This window comes from Miscanthus floridulus, chromosome 16 (genome assembly GCF_019320115.1).
Source record: "Miscanthus floridulus cultivar M001 chromosome 16, ASM1932011v1, whole genome shotgun sequence".
Classification (NCBI taxonomy): Eukaryota; Viridiplantae; Streptophyta; class Magnoliopsida; order Poales; family Poaceae; genus Miscanthus; species Miscanthus floridulus.
In genome coordinates, this window is record NC_089595.1 from 90,141,867 (window position 1) to 90,160,510 (window position 18,644).

The window sequence follows — 18,644 nt, forward strand, 5'->3', positions numbered from 1 at the left end:
GGGTATCACTAGAATGGAAGAAGTATTTGCAAGGACACCTGATATGGCAAAAGTGAAAATAAATCTTAATGAATATGGTCAGCCTGTAGGGTCACGTTCTAGGGAGTTTGCTAGTGTTATTGGTTGTTTGGTGAGGAAGATATCAGTTCAGTGTTCTGATTGGAGGCTTGTTGATGTTAACAAGAAGAGTGCACTTTGGAACGACATAAATGTAATTTATGGTGTTATGCATTCAGTTTTCAGCTGTAATCTTAATTTATGGTGTTATCTGCTAGAAAACTGCAATTGGTGTTAAAAATAAGTGTTCTCTTTGTACTACAATATGTGCAATGGCTGTTCTCTGCTACAAAACCATGCTGTTTTGAAACTTCAGTGACCTATATTGAAACTGATTATGTATTTTCCCATGGAAAAATCAAGTTAAATATGATATTCATGTTGATGGAAAGAATTGGGTTTTAAAAACTACTGGAAATAAATGGAAGGACTCTAAGGCACATTTGAAAAAACAGTATTTTGATGACAAATTAATAGATGAGCAACTGAAGAAAATGTATGGTGATAGATTTAATGACAGTGATTGGGCATATCTTGTAACTCATTGGATGTCTCCCGACTTTGAAGTAAGGCTTGTTGATATTAAAATCTTATTATATGCTTGTAGAACTTGTATACATCTATTTGTGCATAATCTAATAATTTCTCACTTAGGTTCGCACGGAAATTGCCAAAGCGAATTGTGCTAAGTTGGCCATACATCATACATTAGGCACCAAGAGCTTTGCTCGTTCTAGACATGAATTGGTATAGTTATCTTTTTCACTATCTTACATAGGTATTTTCTACAGATTATTTATACTAAATGTAGGGTCATGAGCTAGGACACCGTCCTCGACGAGATGAAGTATATATCAAAACTCATACAAGAAAAAATGGTGTTCCTACACAGAATGTAGAACTAATCATTGTAAGTTTTCATGCTTTTTTGTTGAATTGTGGTAGTTAATAATGATGGTGTGTAAACATTGATCTCCCATTCATGTAGAACAAACTTAAAGAAATTGTTGAAGCCTGCCCAGAGTTGAAGGAAAGAACAATTGAACAGGGCGATGCACTTGCTGCTGCTTGTGGTGCAAAGGAGCCAAGAGGGCGTGTGCGAGCTTTGGGTCTAGGACCAACTCCTCAAGATGTTGGTATAGCAGGATTGAAGTGTTACCCATCTACAAGATTTCAAATGGAAGTTTTGGCCGTAAAGAAGCTGAACAACGCATAGCTGAACTGGAAGAGCAAATGAAAAGGCAGGAGGAAAGGCATGTAGAGGAAAGACAAAATTTTATGGAAGTCATGTCACATAATGGTTCTAATTCACTCCACCATGTGGTATAATACTATAACAATACATCAGCTAGTTATTTTGGACTCTTAATACCCTATGCAGATTTATCTCATTATCGCTTCCATTTGTTTGTAGAGCCCAAGGTCTAGAGAAAATGTTGATGCACATCATCATGATGCTCATTTCGAAGAAGATGAAGATTGTGGAGATAATGAAGACCATTACGCATGTCCCGAGGAGGGTGAATATTTGTTTGCACGGAGGCAGTCTTGCAGCCCATACTATGCAGTTTCATCAACATAGCCCCACTAGTGAAAGGTCCTAATATGGCTAGAGGGGGGTGAATAGCCTATTTAAAAATCTACAAACCAACTAGAGCAATTTGATTAGTATAACAAATAGCTGAAATGCAAACTTTCTCTAGCTCTATAAGGGTTGCAAGCCACCTATCCAATAATTTTAGTTGCTATGATCACTAAACACATAATTTTCTATGTCACTACTCACTAAGAGCTCCCACACTTGCTACACTAAAGAGCTCCACTAGATGAACTTAAACTACAAAGCAAACTCTCAATCTAGCTACACTAAAGAGCTTGCAACAACTAGTTTGTAAGAATATAAATGAGTGAGTAGGGTGATTATACCGCCATGTAGAGGAATGAACCAATCACAAGATGAATACTAAATCAATCACCGGGAGAATACCAAAGTGCAAGAGACAACCATTTTTTCTCCCGAGGTTCACGTGCTTGCCGGCACGCTAGTCCCCTGTTGTGTCGACCAACACTTGGTGGTTCGGCGGCTAAGAGGTGTTGCACGAACCTCGTCCACACAATTAGACACAGCAAGAACCAACCCACAAGTGAGGTAACTCAATGACATGAGCAATCCACTAGAGTTAACCTTTCGGCGCTTTGCCAGGGAAGGCACAAGACCCCTCACAATCACCATGATCGGAGCCAGAGACAATCACCAAACTCTGCTCGACGATCCTTGCTACTTCAAGCCATCTAGGTGGTAGCAACCGCCAAGAGAAACAAGTGAATCCCAGCAAAACACGAATACCAAGTGCCTCTAGATGCAATCACTCAAGCAATGCAATTGGATTCTCTCCCAATCTCACAAAGATGATGAATCAATGATGGAGATGAGTGGGAGGGCTTTGACTAAGCTCACAAGGTTGCTATGTCTATGCAAATGGCCAAGAGGGTGAGCTTGAGCTGGCCATGGGGCTTAATAGAAGCCCCCACGAAATAGAGTCGTTGGCTCTCTATTCCCTGAAAAGTTGGGGCGACCGGACGCGCCGATCAGATCGACCGGACACTAGACCCCAGCGTCCGGTTGCGCGATGCGTGCCATGTGGCCCCTGCTTCAAACGTTGATCACCCGATCTCAACGATCATCAATATATTTAAGTCGGGGTGACCAGGACGCGCTGCTTCGAAGTGACCGGACGTAGGACCCCAGCGTCCGGTCGTTTCTAGTAAGGTTCCATTTGTGACCGGACGCGTCTGGTCATGCCCTGATCGGACTCACCCTAGTGTCCGATCACTCACTGTCTCCTCTGTGCGCCACCACATCAGCGTATGTCAGCACTGACCAGACGCAGTTCACACCAGCGTTCGATCAAAAGACCGAGATAGAATGCTCACTGCTGCTACTGACCGGACGCATGACCCCAGCATCCGGTCACTGCCTGACCAGCGTCCAGTGCACTTTGTGAAATCCTGTCTTTTCTGTACAGAGCGCCGGTGGCACCGTCGGACTACCCACACTCTACGGGAGGACACTCCCCTAGTGGAGTTTCAAACCCTTGTTCCCAAGTGCTAAACATAATGTGTATCACCTTCGTGCAAGTGTGTTAGCATATTTTCACAAACATTTTTAAGGATGTTAGAACTCCACTAGATCCTAAATGCATATGCAATGAGTTAGAGCATCTAGTGGCACTTTGATAACCGCATTTCGATACGAGTTTCACCCCTCTTAATAGTATGGCTATCAAACCTAAATGTAATCACACTCGCTAAGTGTCTTGATCATCAAAACAAAAAGGCCCCTACCACTTATACCTTTCCCTTGAGCCTTTTGTTTTCCTTCCTTCTTTTCCAAGTCCAAGCACTTGATCATCACCATGGAACCACCATCATCATGACATGATCTTCATTTGCTTCACCACTTGGAATAGTGCTACCTATCTCATAATCACTTTGATAAACTAGGTTAGCACTTAGGGTTTCATTAATTAATCAAAACCAAACTAGAGCTTTCAATCTCATCCTTTTTGGTAATTGATGACAACCCTTACACAAAGATATGAATTGAGATTTAATTGAATCCACGTTGCTTGCCCAAGCATTTGACCATGTGTAAAAGGATATGGACAAGTTTCATGAATCCCATATGGTAGCAATTGCTCCCCCTACATATGTGCTAAGAGTTTGGAGTGAAGCTTGCACATATGCTTAGATAGAAAATATAGGAGACAATGTCTACCAAATGATGCTAAGGTATAAGAGATGGACCTTTGAAGCGTGATACCAATCGGAGTGCACCAATATATCATCCTTAGAACCATTAGTAACTAGACATACACAAAAACTAGAATATCCCATGAGATCAACATTACAAGCAAGGGTCTAGTTTCCATAAAATGAACATAAGTCTAGTTACTTTAGCCTATGCATGCTAGTTTTTCATTTCACCATTCAAGCATATAACTAGCATACACCACACAAGCATGGATATTGAAATTTAAAACTTGTGCCATGCAAGCAAATATATGAAATGCACATTCAAATGCAACATACAAGTTTATGAGCTTGCTCCCCCTACTTGTGTGCATTTTTTATTGATCCCATTACAATGTCATTTCATTTGTTTGTTCTTCCTATCTTTGTGAATTTCTCTCCCCTTTGTCAACAATTAGCACAAAAGGTGAGCTCAAATTATAGATAGGTTGAGGTGAAACCATGTGAAATGAGGATCATTTTCCCAATTTGGTTCAATCTAGATCACTTGCAAAAGATATTTAACTCGGTTTGATCCAAGGACAAGCTTCTTCACACCTCCAAATAAGGGTTATCTTGTACCATGTTGAGTTAAACACTTATAGCTTATTTTCTAGATCAAACACTAGGTTTACAAGCCCACAAACATGTAATATGCTACCACTAGATCATTTCAAACATACAAGCAATAGTGGTACCATACAAGCATCAAATTCATTTGATTTTCATAAATGAGCCTAGGACATGATAGGAATGACTAGATGCACTAAGCAAGTCCTTAGCAATGGATGGATGACATGTCAATCAACTTTACCTTACTTTGCTAGAAGGAGAGGCATGTCATATAATGAGGGTGCATCAACACATATTGGAGAAGTCAAGTATGTTCAATTCATTCCTTATCTTGCAAAACCTCTTCTCATCAAGTGGCTTGGTGAAGATATCGGCAAGTTGATCTTTAGTGCCCACACTCTCAATGCAAATGTCCCCTTTTTGTTGGTGATCTCTTATGAAATGATGGCGGACATCTATGTGCTTTGTTCTTGCATGTTGAACCAGATTGTTGGTTAACTTGATTGCACTCTCATTGTCACATAGCAATGGCACTTTCTTGAACTTGATTCCAAAGTCACTCAAAGTAGCCTTCATCCAAAGTACTTGAGCACAACAACTACCAACCAAAATGTACTCCGCTTTGGCGGTTGAAAGTGTTACACTATTTTGCTTCTTTGATGACCAAGACACAAATGATCTTCCCAATAGTTGACATGTGCCCGATGTGCTCTTTTGTTCAACTTTGCATCCCACATAATCGGAGTCTGAATATCCAATCAACTCAAATCTTGCTCCTTTGGGATACCACAATCCAACATTTTGTGTATGCTTCAAGTACCTCAATATTCTCTTTGTTGTCTTCAAATGACTTTATCTTGGTGAGGCTTGAAATCTAGCACACATACATACACTAAACATCACATCCGGCCTTGATGCGGTCATATAGAGTGGGCTTCCAATCATAGACCGATACATCTTTTGATCCACCATGTTGCCACTAGCATCACTATCCAAGCTTCCAGTTGTCCCCATTGGTGTACTAATAGCTTTAGCATCATCCATTCCAAATTTCTTGAGCATGTCCTTCATATACTTGCCTTGACTCACAAATGTGCCATCTTCATTTGCTTGATTTGAAGACTAAGGAAGTAACTAAGCTCTCCAATCATGGACATCTCAAACTCACTTGCCGTCATCTTACCAAACTCTTCACAAAAATCTTGATTTGTTGACCCAAATATGATATCATCAACACAGATTTGCATTACAAACAAGTCATTTCCAAGCTTCTTGGTGAAGAGAGTGGTGTCAACCTTTCCCATTTTGAATCCCCTTAGAGAGTAGAAAATCCCTTAATCTCTCATACCATGCTCTTGGTGCTTGTTTCAATCCATACAAAGCCTTTCTCAACTTGTAAGCATGGTTTTGTTTCTTTTCATCTTCAAAACCGGGAGGTTGCTCAACATACACAAGCTCATTGATGTACCCATTGAGAAATGCACTCTTCATATCCATTTGGTACAACTTGATGTTGTAGGTACAAGCATAGGCTAACAAGATCCTAATTGCTTCCAATCTTGCAACCGGGGCATATGTTTCTCCAAAGTCAATACCTTCAACTTGAGTGTAACCTTGAGCCACTAATCTTGCTTTGTTCCTTATTACTATCCCATCTTGATCTTGCTTGTTCCGAAAGACCCACTTGGTTCCAATCACATTATGATCCTTAGGCCTCTCAACTAACTCCCATACTTGGTTTCTTATGAAGTTGTTTAGCTCTTCATGCATAGCATTGACCTAATCAACATCCTTCAAAGCTTCGTCTATCTTCTTAGGTTCAATGGATGACACAAATGAGAAATGCTCATAAAATGAAGCCAATCTTGATATAGTTTGCACACCTCTTGAAATATCACCAATTATAGTGTCCAATGGATGATCTCTTGCAACATTGGTTGGTTGAAGCACTTGCACTTGATTGCTTGCATTTGATTGATCACTTGGTTGAGATGATGAACTAGCCACTTGTTGATCTTGCACTTTGTCATCACTAGTACTTGCTTGAACTTGATCATGAGAACCACTAGCTTGCACATTTGAGTTAGAGAGCACTCGATTCTTGTCATCTTCAACATCAATCACCTCTCTAGGCCTTATATCACCAATGTCCATGTTCTTCATTGCATTGACCAATTGAGTACCTCTTACATCATCTAGATTCTCATCTTCCTCTTGGGAACCATTTGTTTCATTAAATTCCACATCATGAACCTCCTCAAGAGTACCACTAGCCAAATTCCAAACTCTATATGCCTTGCTAGTAGTGGAGTAACCAAGCAAGAAACCTTCATCACATTTCTTTTCAAACTTGCTTCAATCTAGTGCGTTTCTTCAATATGTAGCATTTACAACCAAAAACCCAAAAGTACGCTATGTTGGGCTTTCTTCCATTCAATAGCTCATAAGGTGTCTTCTCCATCATGGGGTGACAATAGAGTCGGTTGCTATAATAGCAAGCCATGTTGATTGCTTTGGCCCAAAATGAATGACTCGCATTGTACTCACTCAACATTGATCTTGCCATGTCAATGAGTGTTCTATTCTTTCTCTCAACAAGATCATTTGATTAGTGGAGTGTACTTGGCCGAGAATTGATGTCTAATTCCAAATTCATCACACAACTCATCAATTCTAGTGTTCTTGAATTCACTACCATTGTCACTTCTAACTTTCTTGATAGTTGTTTCAAACTCATTGTGAATGCCCTTGACAAATGATTTGAATATTGCAAACACATCACTCTTGTCAACAAGAAAGAACACCCATGTGTATCTAGTGAAATCATCCACAATCACAAATCCGTATTTGTTTCCACCAATGCTAGTGTATGTGGTTGGTCCAAACAAGTTCATGTGCACCAACTCAAATGCCTTAGATGTGCTCATCATGCTTTTCTTAGGATGTGTGTTACCAACTTGTTTTCTGGCTTGACATGCACTACATAACTTATCCTTCTCAAATGTGACATCTTTCAAGCCTCTAACTAAGTCATGCTTGATCAACTTATTCAATTGTTTCATTCCAACATGACCAAGCCTTCTATGCCATAACCAACCCATGCTAGACTTAGTGATCAAACATGTTGACAATTGAGCTTCTCTAGCATTGAAATCAACTAAGTATAGATTTTCATATCTAAATCCTTTGAATATCAAGTTAGAGCCATCTACACTTATGATACACCAAATATGCACTTGAAACCAAGATCACACAATTGAGCTATCGATAATAGGTTGAAGTTCAAGCTTTCTACTAGTAGCACATTGGAAATACTCAAGTCATTGGATATTGCAATCTTACCAAGCCCTTTGACCTTGCCTTTGCCATTGTCACCAAATGTGATACTTTCAATCCCATTGCTCTTATTTTCATTGATTGAATTGAACATTCTTGGATCACCGGTCATGTGTTGTGTGCACCCACTATCAAGCACCCAATGCCTTCCTCTGACTTTATAATTGATCTACAAAAGAAGATCAATTCTTTTTAGGTATCCCAAACTTGCTTGGGTCCTTGAAGGTTAGTTACCAAGGTCTTTGGTACCCAAATGGACTTCTTCTTTAGGGCCCACAATTGGTGTACCAATGAACTTAGCCTTCACACCATTGGAACCCTTAACAAGCATATAACAAGAATCAAATTTAATTGAGGATACAATAGATTGCTTATTGTTGTTAGTCTTGCAATATTGCTCTATATGCCCAACTTGCTTGCATCTATTGCAAAACCGACCATTGCCCTTCACAAAGCTAACTTTAGGAGTGACAAAGGCTGCCTTGCCTTTCTTGGGGGTATAGCCTAATCCCTCTTTGTTGAGAGAAAATCTTTGGCTACCCAAGCACTTTAGCAAGCGGACATCTCCACCATAGGCATTGCCCAAGGCACGAGTAAGCTCATTCACCTCCTTCTTGAGGGTCTCATTTTCCACCATTAGTGAGGCATCACAAGTGAGACCATCACTCAAAGGTGAAGTTGAAGTTGAAGTGCTACAAGAAGGGTTAGTGGGAGCAACTACAATGGGATTATAAAAAGATTCATCAATAATATCACATGTTAGTCCCACATCACAAGACACAATCACTTGCTCCTTCTTGGCTTCCTACTTCTTGACTTGCTCAATGAGAGAGGAGTGAGCTTTTTCAAGCTTAAATTGAGCTTTGCCAAGCTTCTCATGGGCTTCTATTAGCCTCTCATGAGTGGCATTGAGCTCATCAAAGGATTGCTCAAGAAATTTGACTTTCTTGCATAATTCTTTGCACTCCTTTCTCTTCATCTCAATGCAAGTGTGCACTTGCTCACATATGTCCAAGAGCTCCTCCTTGATGTACTCCTCCTCCTCATCATCATCATCATCATCATCATCACTCCTACAAGCATCACTTTCACATTCATCATCATCACTCACATCATATTTTACCTTAGTATGCTTTGCCATGAGGCATGTCGATGGAGTATCGAAGATGGAGGGCTTGTTGTTGATGGCGATGCTTGCTAGTGCTTTCTTGATAGATTTCTTGCCATCATCACTAGAGTCATCACTATCCAAAGAGACATCACTATCCCAAGTGACCACATATCCTCCACCCTTCTTCTTTTGGAAGGTCATCCTCTTCTCCTTCTTTTCCTTCTTGTCCTTCTTGTGCTTCTTCTTTTCATCCTCATCATTGTCACTATTGTAGGGACAATCCGCTACAACATGATCGGGGCTCTTGCAATTGTAGCATCTTCTCACATATTCTTTGCTTTTGGTGTGATCTCTTCTCTTTCTTGCGCCATACCCCTTCTTCATGAATTTGCCCATCTTATGCACAAAGAGAGCCATGGCTTCATCATCAATATCACTAAGATCATCATCATCACTTGATTCTTTCTTGGACTCGCCCTTGTTCTTGGATGATGAGCTAGCCTTGAATGCTACACTCTTCTTCTTCTTATCTTCATCTTCCTTCTTGTCATCCTTGTCAACCCCTTCCCTTTCCACATGGTATGTTTCTTGTGTCATGACCTCACCTAGTACTTGGTTAGGGGTAGTCTCCTTCAATCCTCCTCTTATGATAAGCAATCTCAACATCTCAAATCTTGGAGGTAAGCACATCAAGAACCGATAAGAGACATCATAATTCTTGATCTTCTCTCCCAATGCCTTCAAATCAATGACAATTACTTGCAATCGATGGAACATCTTCGGAATGCTCTCATCTTCCTTCATCTTGAAGCTTGTCAACCTGTCCTTGAGAATACACAACCTGGCACTCTTCACCTCTAGTGTGCCCTCATATGTTTCTTCCAATCTCTTCCATACCTCATTAGCTCTCTCAGAATCCTTGATTTGCTCAAACACCTTGGAATCAATGGCATTGTATATGGTGTTGAGAGCCATTGTATTGTATTGCTTGTTGGTCTTGTCTTGGTTGGTGAGATTGTCAGGATCAATGATAGCATAGTCATTTTCGATCACATCCCATACTTGATCATTGATTGAACCAAGATACATCCTCATCTTTCTTTTCCAATAATCATAGCTTGTGCCATCAAAGAATGGTGGTTTGCCCCCCACATGGTTGAACACAACTTGAGCTATAATTTGACACCGAGGTTGTTAAGCCTTCAATCAAACGGTGACCATGGCTCTGATACCACTTAAAAGGTCCTAATATGGCTAGAGGGGGGTGAATAGCCTATTTAAAAATCTATAAGCCAACTAGAGCAATTTGATTAGCATAACAAATAGCGAAATGCAAACTTGCTTTAGCTCTACAAGGGTTGTAAGCCACCTATCCAACAATTCTAGTTGCTATGATCACTAAACACATAATTTTCTATGTCACTACTCACTAAGAGCTCTCACACTTGCTACACTAAAGAGTTCCACTAGATGAACTTAAACTACAAAGCAAACTCTCAATTCTAGCTACACTAAAGAGCTTGCTACAACTAGTTTGCAAGAATATAAATGAGTGAGTAGGGTGATTATACCGCCGTGTAGAGGAATGAACCAATCACAAGATGAATACTAAATCAATCACCGGGAGAATACCAAAGTGCAAGAGACAACCATTTTTTCTCCTGAGCTTCACGTGCTTGTCCGGCACGCTAGTTCCTGTTGTGTCGACCAACACTTGGTGGTTCGGCGGCTAAGAGGTGTTGCACGAACCTCATCCACACAATTAGGACATGGCAAGAACCTACCCACAAGTGAGGTAACTCAATGACACGAGCAATCCACTAGAGTTACCTTTCTGCGCTCCGTCGGGGAAGGCACAAGACCCCTCACAATCACCACGATCGGAGCCAGAGACAATCACCAAACTCCGCTCGACGATCCTCACTGCTTCAAGCCATCTAGGTGGCAGCAACCACCAAGAGAAACAAGTGAATCCCGTAGCAAAACACGAATACCAAGTGCCTCTAGATGCAATCACTCAAGCAATGCACTTGGATTCTCACCCAATCTCACAAAGATGATGAATCAATGATGGAGATGAGTGGGAGGGCTTTGGCTAAGCTCACAAGGTTGCTATGTCTATGCAAATGACCAAGAGGGTGAGCTTGAGCTGGCCATGGGGCTTAAATAGAAGCCCCCACGAAATAGAGTCATTGGCTCTCTGTTCCCTGAAACTGTCGGGGCGACCGGACGCGCTAGTCAGATCGATCGAATGCTGAGACCCCTAGTGTCCGGTCGTGTGATGTGTGCCACGTGGCCCCTGTTTCAAACATTGATCGCCCAATCTCAACGGTCATCAGTACATTTAAGTTGTGACCAGGACACGCTGCTTCAAAGTGACCAGACACGGGACCCCAGCGTCTGGTCATTTACAGTAAGGTTCCATTCATGACCAGACGTGTGCCCAACTGGACTCACCCAGCGTCTGATTAGTCACTGTCTCCTCTAGTGCTCCGCCATGTCAGCGTACGTCAGCACTGATCCGAACGCATGCCCTGAGCGTTCGGTCACACTTCGCGCCAGCATTCGGTCAAAAGACCAAGACAGCGCGCTCACTGCTGCTACTGATCGGACGCAGGACCCCAGCGTTCGGTCACTGCATGACCAGCGTCCGGTGCACTCTGTGAAATCATGTCTTTTCTGTATAGAGCGTCGATGGCACCATCGGACTGTCCGCACTCTACGGGAGGACACTCCGCCAGTGGAGTTTCAAACCCTTGCTCCCAAGTGCCAAACATAATGTGTATCACCTTCGTGCATGTGTGTTAGCATATTTTCACAAACATTTTCAAGGGTGTTAGCACTCCACTATATCCTAAATGCATATGCAATGAGTTAGAGCATCTAGTGGCACTTTGATAACCGCATTTCGATATGAGTTTCACCCCTCTTAATAGTATGACTATCGAACCTAAATGTGATCACACTCGCTAAGTGTCTTGATCACCGAAACGAAAAAGGCTCCTACCACTTATACATTCGCCTTGAGCCTTTTATTTTCCTTCCTTCCTTTTCCAAGTCCAAGCACTTGATCATCACCATGGAATCACCATCATCATGTCATGATCTTCATTTGCTTCACCACTTGGAATAGTGCTACCTATCTCATAATCACTTTGATAAACTAGGTTAGCACTTAGGGTTTCATCAATTAACCAAAACCAAACTAGAGCTTTCAACTAGTGCAATCCATATAGTGCAGACCCATACAACCTCACCCCATTAGTGCACCCCCAACGATACAACCCCTGTTGCGCAGCACCATGCACCCTTGTCCAGTCACCGCTTTCCCAACAATGCAACCCCTACAGTCTAGCACTGGTGCAGCACATGAAGAGCAGCCCCATGCAACCTCACCCCATCAGTGTATCCCCAACAATGTTCTTCCTACAGTCCAACCTGATGCAACCCATGAAGTGCAACCCGATGCAGCAAAACAAGCAAAGATAGTGCAACCCTAGGTTGGAATGAATGTGATATTATATTAAGTGGTGAGATCTGATGCACGTGTGGCTCTAGAACAATTATTTCAACAAATCCTAAAACCATTATTGGAGCTGTAGCTCTTGGAAAGCAATATTGTGAAGTGGTTGTGAATCATGTATTGAAAAGGGACACAACTCTGCCTCACACTTATCCTGGTGTGGAAAAGATGGCTGATGCTCATAGGTTGTCGATTGCATGGCCATACAATAGAGTAATAAACTATCCTTGTCATCATTTCTTATTTTCTCATATATGACAAATGGTCAAACTTATAATTTCTTATATTTGTGACAATTGAAGGTTAAGCAGCAGGCATCAAAATCGGTTAGAAAGGCATCAAAATCGCCTCAAGGTGTTTCAGGTATGTTATTCTTAGGTCACTTATCTTCTCTTGTGACAGTTGAAAGGTTAGCGAATTTCATGATGCTGATTAGAGCCTATACTCTGTTGTTTTTACACTGACTTGCAGCAGGGTGGAGAGGAGCTAGAACTCAGGTGGGCAGTCGATATGTGATTTCTACCTTTTTCTATTGAGGTTGGCTCAGTGTTCTATTTTTATCTTTTTCAAGCTTGCATGCAAACTGTTGATTGGTGACTAGTTGGGAAATTGCATGAAAAACACTTGAATCACCAGCACTGAAGGAGTATGACTGTCACAAGATATATAAGTTGAATACACTATCTTAAGTGCATATACTGCCTCAGTACAACCCATAACTCTCAAACAAGCAACACAATCGCATGCCAGATTCAGAATAAAGTTGGGCATAACTCCAAGAATTTGTGCCATGAGTGATTGCTCGACTTTCTCTAGTGGGATATTAGCAAAATTCAGAAGCAATGGTCAAACCTAATTCAGAGATTCTTTGATGCTTGCAACCAAAATTAACTCCACATTTTCCTTATAAGAAGACAGCAGCCACTCAAGCATAAACAAATGATATGCACTCATATTAGTCCAGAGTAGCCATAGATTAAGCTGTGCTATTAACCATCCACTTTGAATGATTTCAGAGGCCATCTGACTTACAAGTACCATAAAGCCAATATCATATTTCAGCAACTGGCAATGTCCATGAGTTAAGTTGCCCGCCTTCAAATCAATCTGTGCATAGGTCCCTTCTAGCTTGAAAAGTGTAACTGCTAACCAAGTGCTTGCATAATCTGAGAGCAGCAAGAGCATTAGGCATGTACAGTCTAGAAATAACTTTGTAATTTTCTGCAGCTAGTATCTAAGTGAAAAGCCAAATCTGAGAAAAAAATTGATAGAAATAGATCAACAGCTTCTTTTCTGTTGCCCTCGTCAGTATGTGCAGCACTTTGAAGAAACTAAAACCACTGCAGCTTATGAGGTGAATGAGATGGATTAAAACCTAGATTGAGATTGTGCCAGGGTGAGGACTCAAGTGGAAATTCATTAGTCAAAAGTGTCTTCTCATTCCATGATCTAGCCAAATCAATAAACTGAAACCATGGAGGCTTTGACATCTTACTACATTGCTGAGGCCTGACATTGCTAGTACTGGGTGGATTGCTAGAGGCCATGAAAATATCTAGCAGGTGACTGTGCAGCACATCTGTAGCTTTGACATCTTTGTTTGGTTGGCTACAGTGTAATGAAAAACACTTTGTTTGGTTGGCTGGGGTATCATTTTCCATTCCCTTCAGTGTTCGGCTAGGGACAAAGTGCTTAGTTTTTCTGATCTGTGCATACAAGCTAGTCATCTTTGAATATGAATATAAACTATGAGGTCATCTTTATTTGTATTTTTTTACCTATGTAGGTCTCATCATTAACTTCATGTGTGTACTGTGTTGTTGTGTTCAGGTGGAGGGAGGCCTTGGAGGTGTACATGCTGCTGGATAATGTCACCAGGAAGCCAACATATGACATTTTGCTTTTGATAAGATGGAGATGAGGTATTTTGTAGTGAATCTAGTTAGATTGTGCAAGCAAACATATGACTTGTGCCTCTCATTTGACCTAGCTAGGTTGTATGTGTGCTTTTCCTTTTGTAATGATGGCCTGTCATGGATCAAGGTGATAGAACTTGATGTATTGCTAAATGTTGGCTTCAATGAAGACTTAAGAGATACCTTTATCTAATATAATATGGTTAGTGTTGTGGGCAGCTATGGATGACATATGATGAATAATGTGATATGTTATGGATGTTTATTAGGTTTGAAATCTAGATAATACGAAATTAATATTATATATAATTGTGCCAGTTCATAGCTACTGATTATTGGTTGCTAAAAAGTTTGATATCCTCGAACCATTGGTCGCTAAAACTTGTGACAGATCATCGGTCGGTATAAATATTTGCGTCAAACTATCGGTCGCTATAGACTTATAGCGACGCCACTTACAGCGACTTATACATCGGTCGCTATAAAGTTATAGCGACCGATTTAGAGTCACTACAGATTGGTTGTGGTATAGTGTGTTGCAAGTGTTTCATCTGGATGTTGCATATGTTGCAGTGGCTATACACGTATGTTGCAAGTGTGTTTTTCAAAATGTTTCAGCTGTTTCATCTGGATGTTTACATGTTTTCATTTGGATGTTGCATATGTTGCAGTGGCTATACAAGTATGTTGTAAGTGTATGTTCCAAATGTTTCAGACGTATGTTGTCAGTGTTTTATCTGGATGTTGCAGTGGTTATAGACATATGTTGCAAATGTATGTTTCAATTGTTTCACCTAGTTTTAGTATGTTGCAGTAGGTGGTGCTCCCCAAGCGCTCTAACTCACGTGCATGCACGCGTTGCACGCACCAATCCAGTGATGCTTATCTCTGTCATGCGGGCCAGCTCCAACTAGTCGGATGTGCACACAACAGGCGGTTAGTGCCCAAACGGCGGATCACTTCCTGGTCAAAAGTGCATGCGTGCCTGCAGAGCACTAGAGCGGGCCACCACCCAACGGACGAAGAACTAGGCGCCCTTACACCACTAGGCTTGGTCCCCCACGATAGATGGAGCATGCAGCCAAGTCAATACATGGGTATCTATCACATTAGGGCACTGCGCGTTGTGTTCTCTCTCATATTGGGGTACGTGCGTTGTGCTCTCCCTCTCTCATACAGCTGGGCGGGTCATGCATATGCTCTCCCAGGCAGGCGTGTCCAGATGCGTCCGTCTGTACATATGTCCGGGCACTACCATGGTCCTTTTTTGTTTTCTTATTTTCCCATCTATGATCTTTCTCATGTTTATTTTCTGTTTAATTTTAGGGGGAGGGGCATCTAATATATACCAGGCCTGGAGAGAGTGTGGATCACGGGATGTAGCGAGCTCACAAGAGTATTTTTAATGGACTAGCTTTGAGTTAGCTGAATGAATTTTTTAATCACGGAATAGGACAAAAAGCAATAGACTAGAACAGACTCAGGAGATAGTCTCACGCATTTCACGATACATTTCTCTTTCATAGCACAATGTTTCTCCCCCCTATATATTTATCAGCTTAGAGCTCCCTAAACCACCACGGCTAGGAAGGACCAGAGACTAATGGGAGACATGATGCACTACACTGGAGGGCAGTGAGCCAGTGACCGTGAGGCCGTTGGGGCGATGGGTTTTTTTGGTTGGTGGACGGAGTTTGATCAATGGTTGAGGTTTATTTTCGCCTCGGTTGGTTTGGCTCAAGTTCCGATTCTATGTTCACTTGATTTGTGGCAAGCTATATCTTTTGGAGTCGAGGTCACAGAAGAGACAGATTGATGTGAGACGACTACATGAGTTGTCTATTGGAGATAGTGATTTTATTCTTGGTTTTCGATTTTATGGTAGGGTACATCAGAGCAATCTAATATCTTGGCTACGCGCCCATTTGGTTATACGTGTGTCCTCTTTACTTTGGTGGCATTTTCTTACTCCCTCTTTCCTGTATAAATAGATTCATAGAGTTGTCTTAATTAAAACTTTTTAAACTTTGATCAAATTTCAAGAAAAAATCTGTCAAGATTTATGACATCAAATTAGTATCCTTATATATACCATAAAATATATTTTCATAGATAAGCAAATGCAGAAAAGTGAATAGATGAACAAGAGGGTGCAAACTCGGCGTAAAGATTGTCGCCTGGCATCGATGGCAAAAATCTCCACTCTTATTCCATATTAGAGACGACGCCTAGGCTCTAGTCTAGGGTCAGCAAATTCTCTCCAATCACACCCTGAGCACTCCACAAACCGGATGAGTGAGAAGTCACAAAGGCAAGTCTTACCATTAGCCACCAAGTCAAGAGTCTTTCTGTCCTATTGACTACTTTATTATATTATCATTTAATTTCCAAAATCAAATATAGTATGCTCAAACTAAGGCCACAGCAGTTATAACGTTAATGAAGTTGATATGTAGGTCTTCAGGCAAACAGCTAAAATTAGCTGAGTCTTATCTTATCGCCGATGGAGAACCTAGGTCCACAGTACCATGGTAAATAGCTCAAGTTCTGACTTGAGATTGAACTGAAGACAAACACGATTTTTTTTTTGTGTCCAAAACACTGCGGAACTGATGGTAATAATTGTTTTTGTCGACCACTGAGGGAATCGAATCTATGGAACCAGCCAAGTAGCTAGGTGACCACTTTCCAGCAGCGTGCAACGATATTACAGTACATTGCTCCTGTTTGTCGCTGGTCAATTGCATGATTCCCAATGAAATTTAGGGACCCAATCAGTGAGTGCCACGTCACGTGGCAGGGAGCGCCCAGCCATGGCCGATGCGATAAAAAGCATGGATTACCTTCCATGGTACATTGCTTTCGAGTACCAGTATGGTAGTCTGCAGACACGACGAACTCAGCTCGATCGCTCATAACCAAGTAAATTCGTAGTCTAATTCCGCCCTCAGACGATTGCACATCAAGACAGAGCTAGAGACCAATGTAGTATCATTTTTTTTCTGGCATTTGTCTTATGCTGATGCTTATGTTGATTTATTGTGAGAGAAAAATATTGTTCGTTCGCTAAAAAGTACTGTTAAAGCAGTTTAAGCGAACAGGACCATACATCACAGTCAGATATTTCTGTGCGAAATTCTGAACTGGGATTTGCGTGAAAAATTCATGGGCAACGACACCACCTTCGTCAACATCAACATATAATGAGTTTATTTTTGCTCAGAGAATAAAGGAGAGATAGACTATATGATAGATATTTAGGTAAATTCGAACGCATTTTAACTCATGAATTTGCAAGATATTTGTGACAATTACGTGGACATGTGATCTATTTATTGGAAGAAATGATCAAGCTGGGCATACTAATCAACAATAAGAACAAAGCAACTATAAAAGGTTGCACAATGATAGATACTTGTGACGATCAAGTTGTTTGTCTAATTTGAATTTGAACCTCGGCATTCGGTTGATCTCATTCGTACCAGCAGTCGATGCAATTTTGCAGCATGTCAGTTATGACCTGCTTTGTTTTTCTCTCCTAAACTTTAGTCTCATGTCACATCGGATGTTTCGACACATGCATGAAGTATTAAATATAGATTAATTACGAAACTAAATGAACAGATTGAGATTAATTTGCGAGACGAATTTTTAAGCCTAATTAGTCCATGATTTGATAATGTGGTGCTATAGTAAACATGTGCTAATGATGGATTAATTAGGCATAATAAATTCATCACGCAGATTACTGAGGACTTCTATAGTTTATTTTATTATTACTATCCGAACACTCGATGCGACACCCATATGTAACACCCCTAGACTTGAGTCCCCGGATTCAAACAACTTTAGTTCTGATCACATCTGATGTTTGGACACATGCATAAAGTATTAAATATAGACTAATTACGAAACTAAATGCACAGATTGAGACTAATTTGCGAGATGAATTTTTTAAACCTAATTAGTCCATGATTTGACGATGTGGTGCTACAGTAACATATGCTAATGCCAGATTAATTAGGCTTACTAAATTTGTCTCGCGGATTACTGACAACTTCTATAATTTATTTTATTATTACTATCCGAACACTCGACGAACACTCGATGGACACCCGATGTAACTAGGGCTGGACAAAATACTCGCGGATCGTCGACTCGCTCGACTCGTGGCCGGCTCAGCTCGGCTCGACTCGGCTCGTTTTAACTTTTTCACGAGTTGAGCGAGAAGTCTAGCTCGCTATTTTAACGAGCCAGCTCGCGAGCTGCTCATGAGCTGAATGAGCTGAGATAAGGCCTATCAGCCCACTGATCATGAATCCAGAAGATGATGATG

General features: G+C 41.1%; 1 pseudogene; it reads left to right on the top strand.

Annotated features, from left to right (window-relative positions):
* The first annotated feature begins 13 nt into the window (after positions 1 to 13).
* Positions 14 to 14,313, top strand: LOC136511008 (uncharacterized; annotated as a pseudogene).
* Positions 14,314 to 18,644: the final 4,331 nt, after the last annotated feature.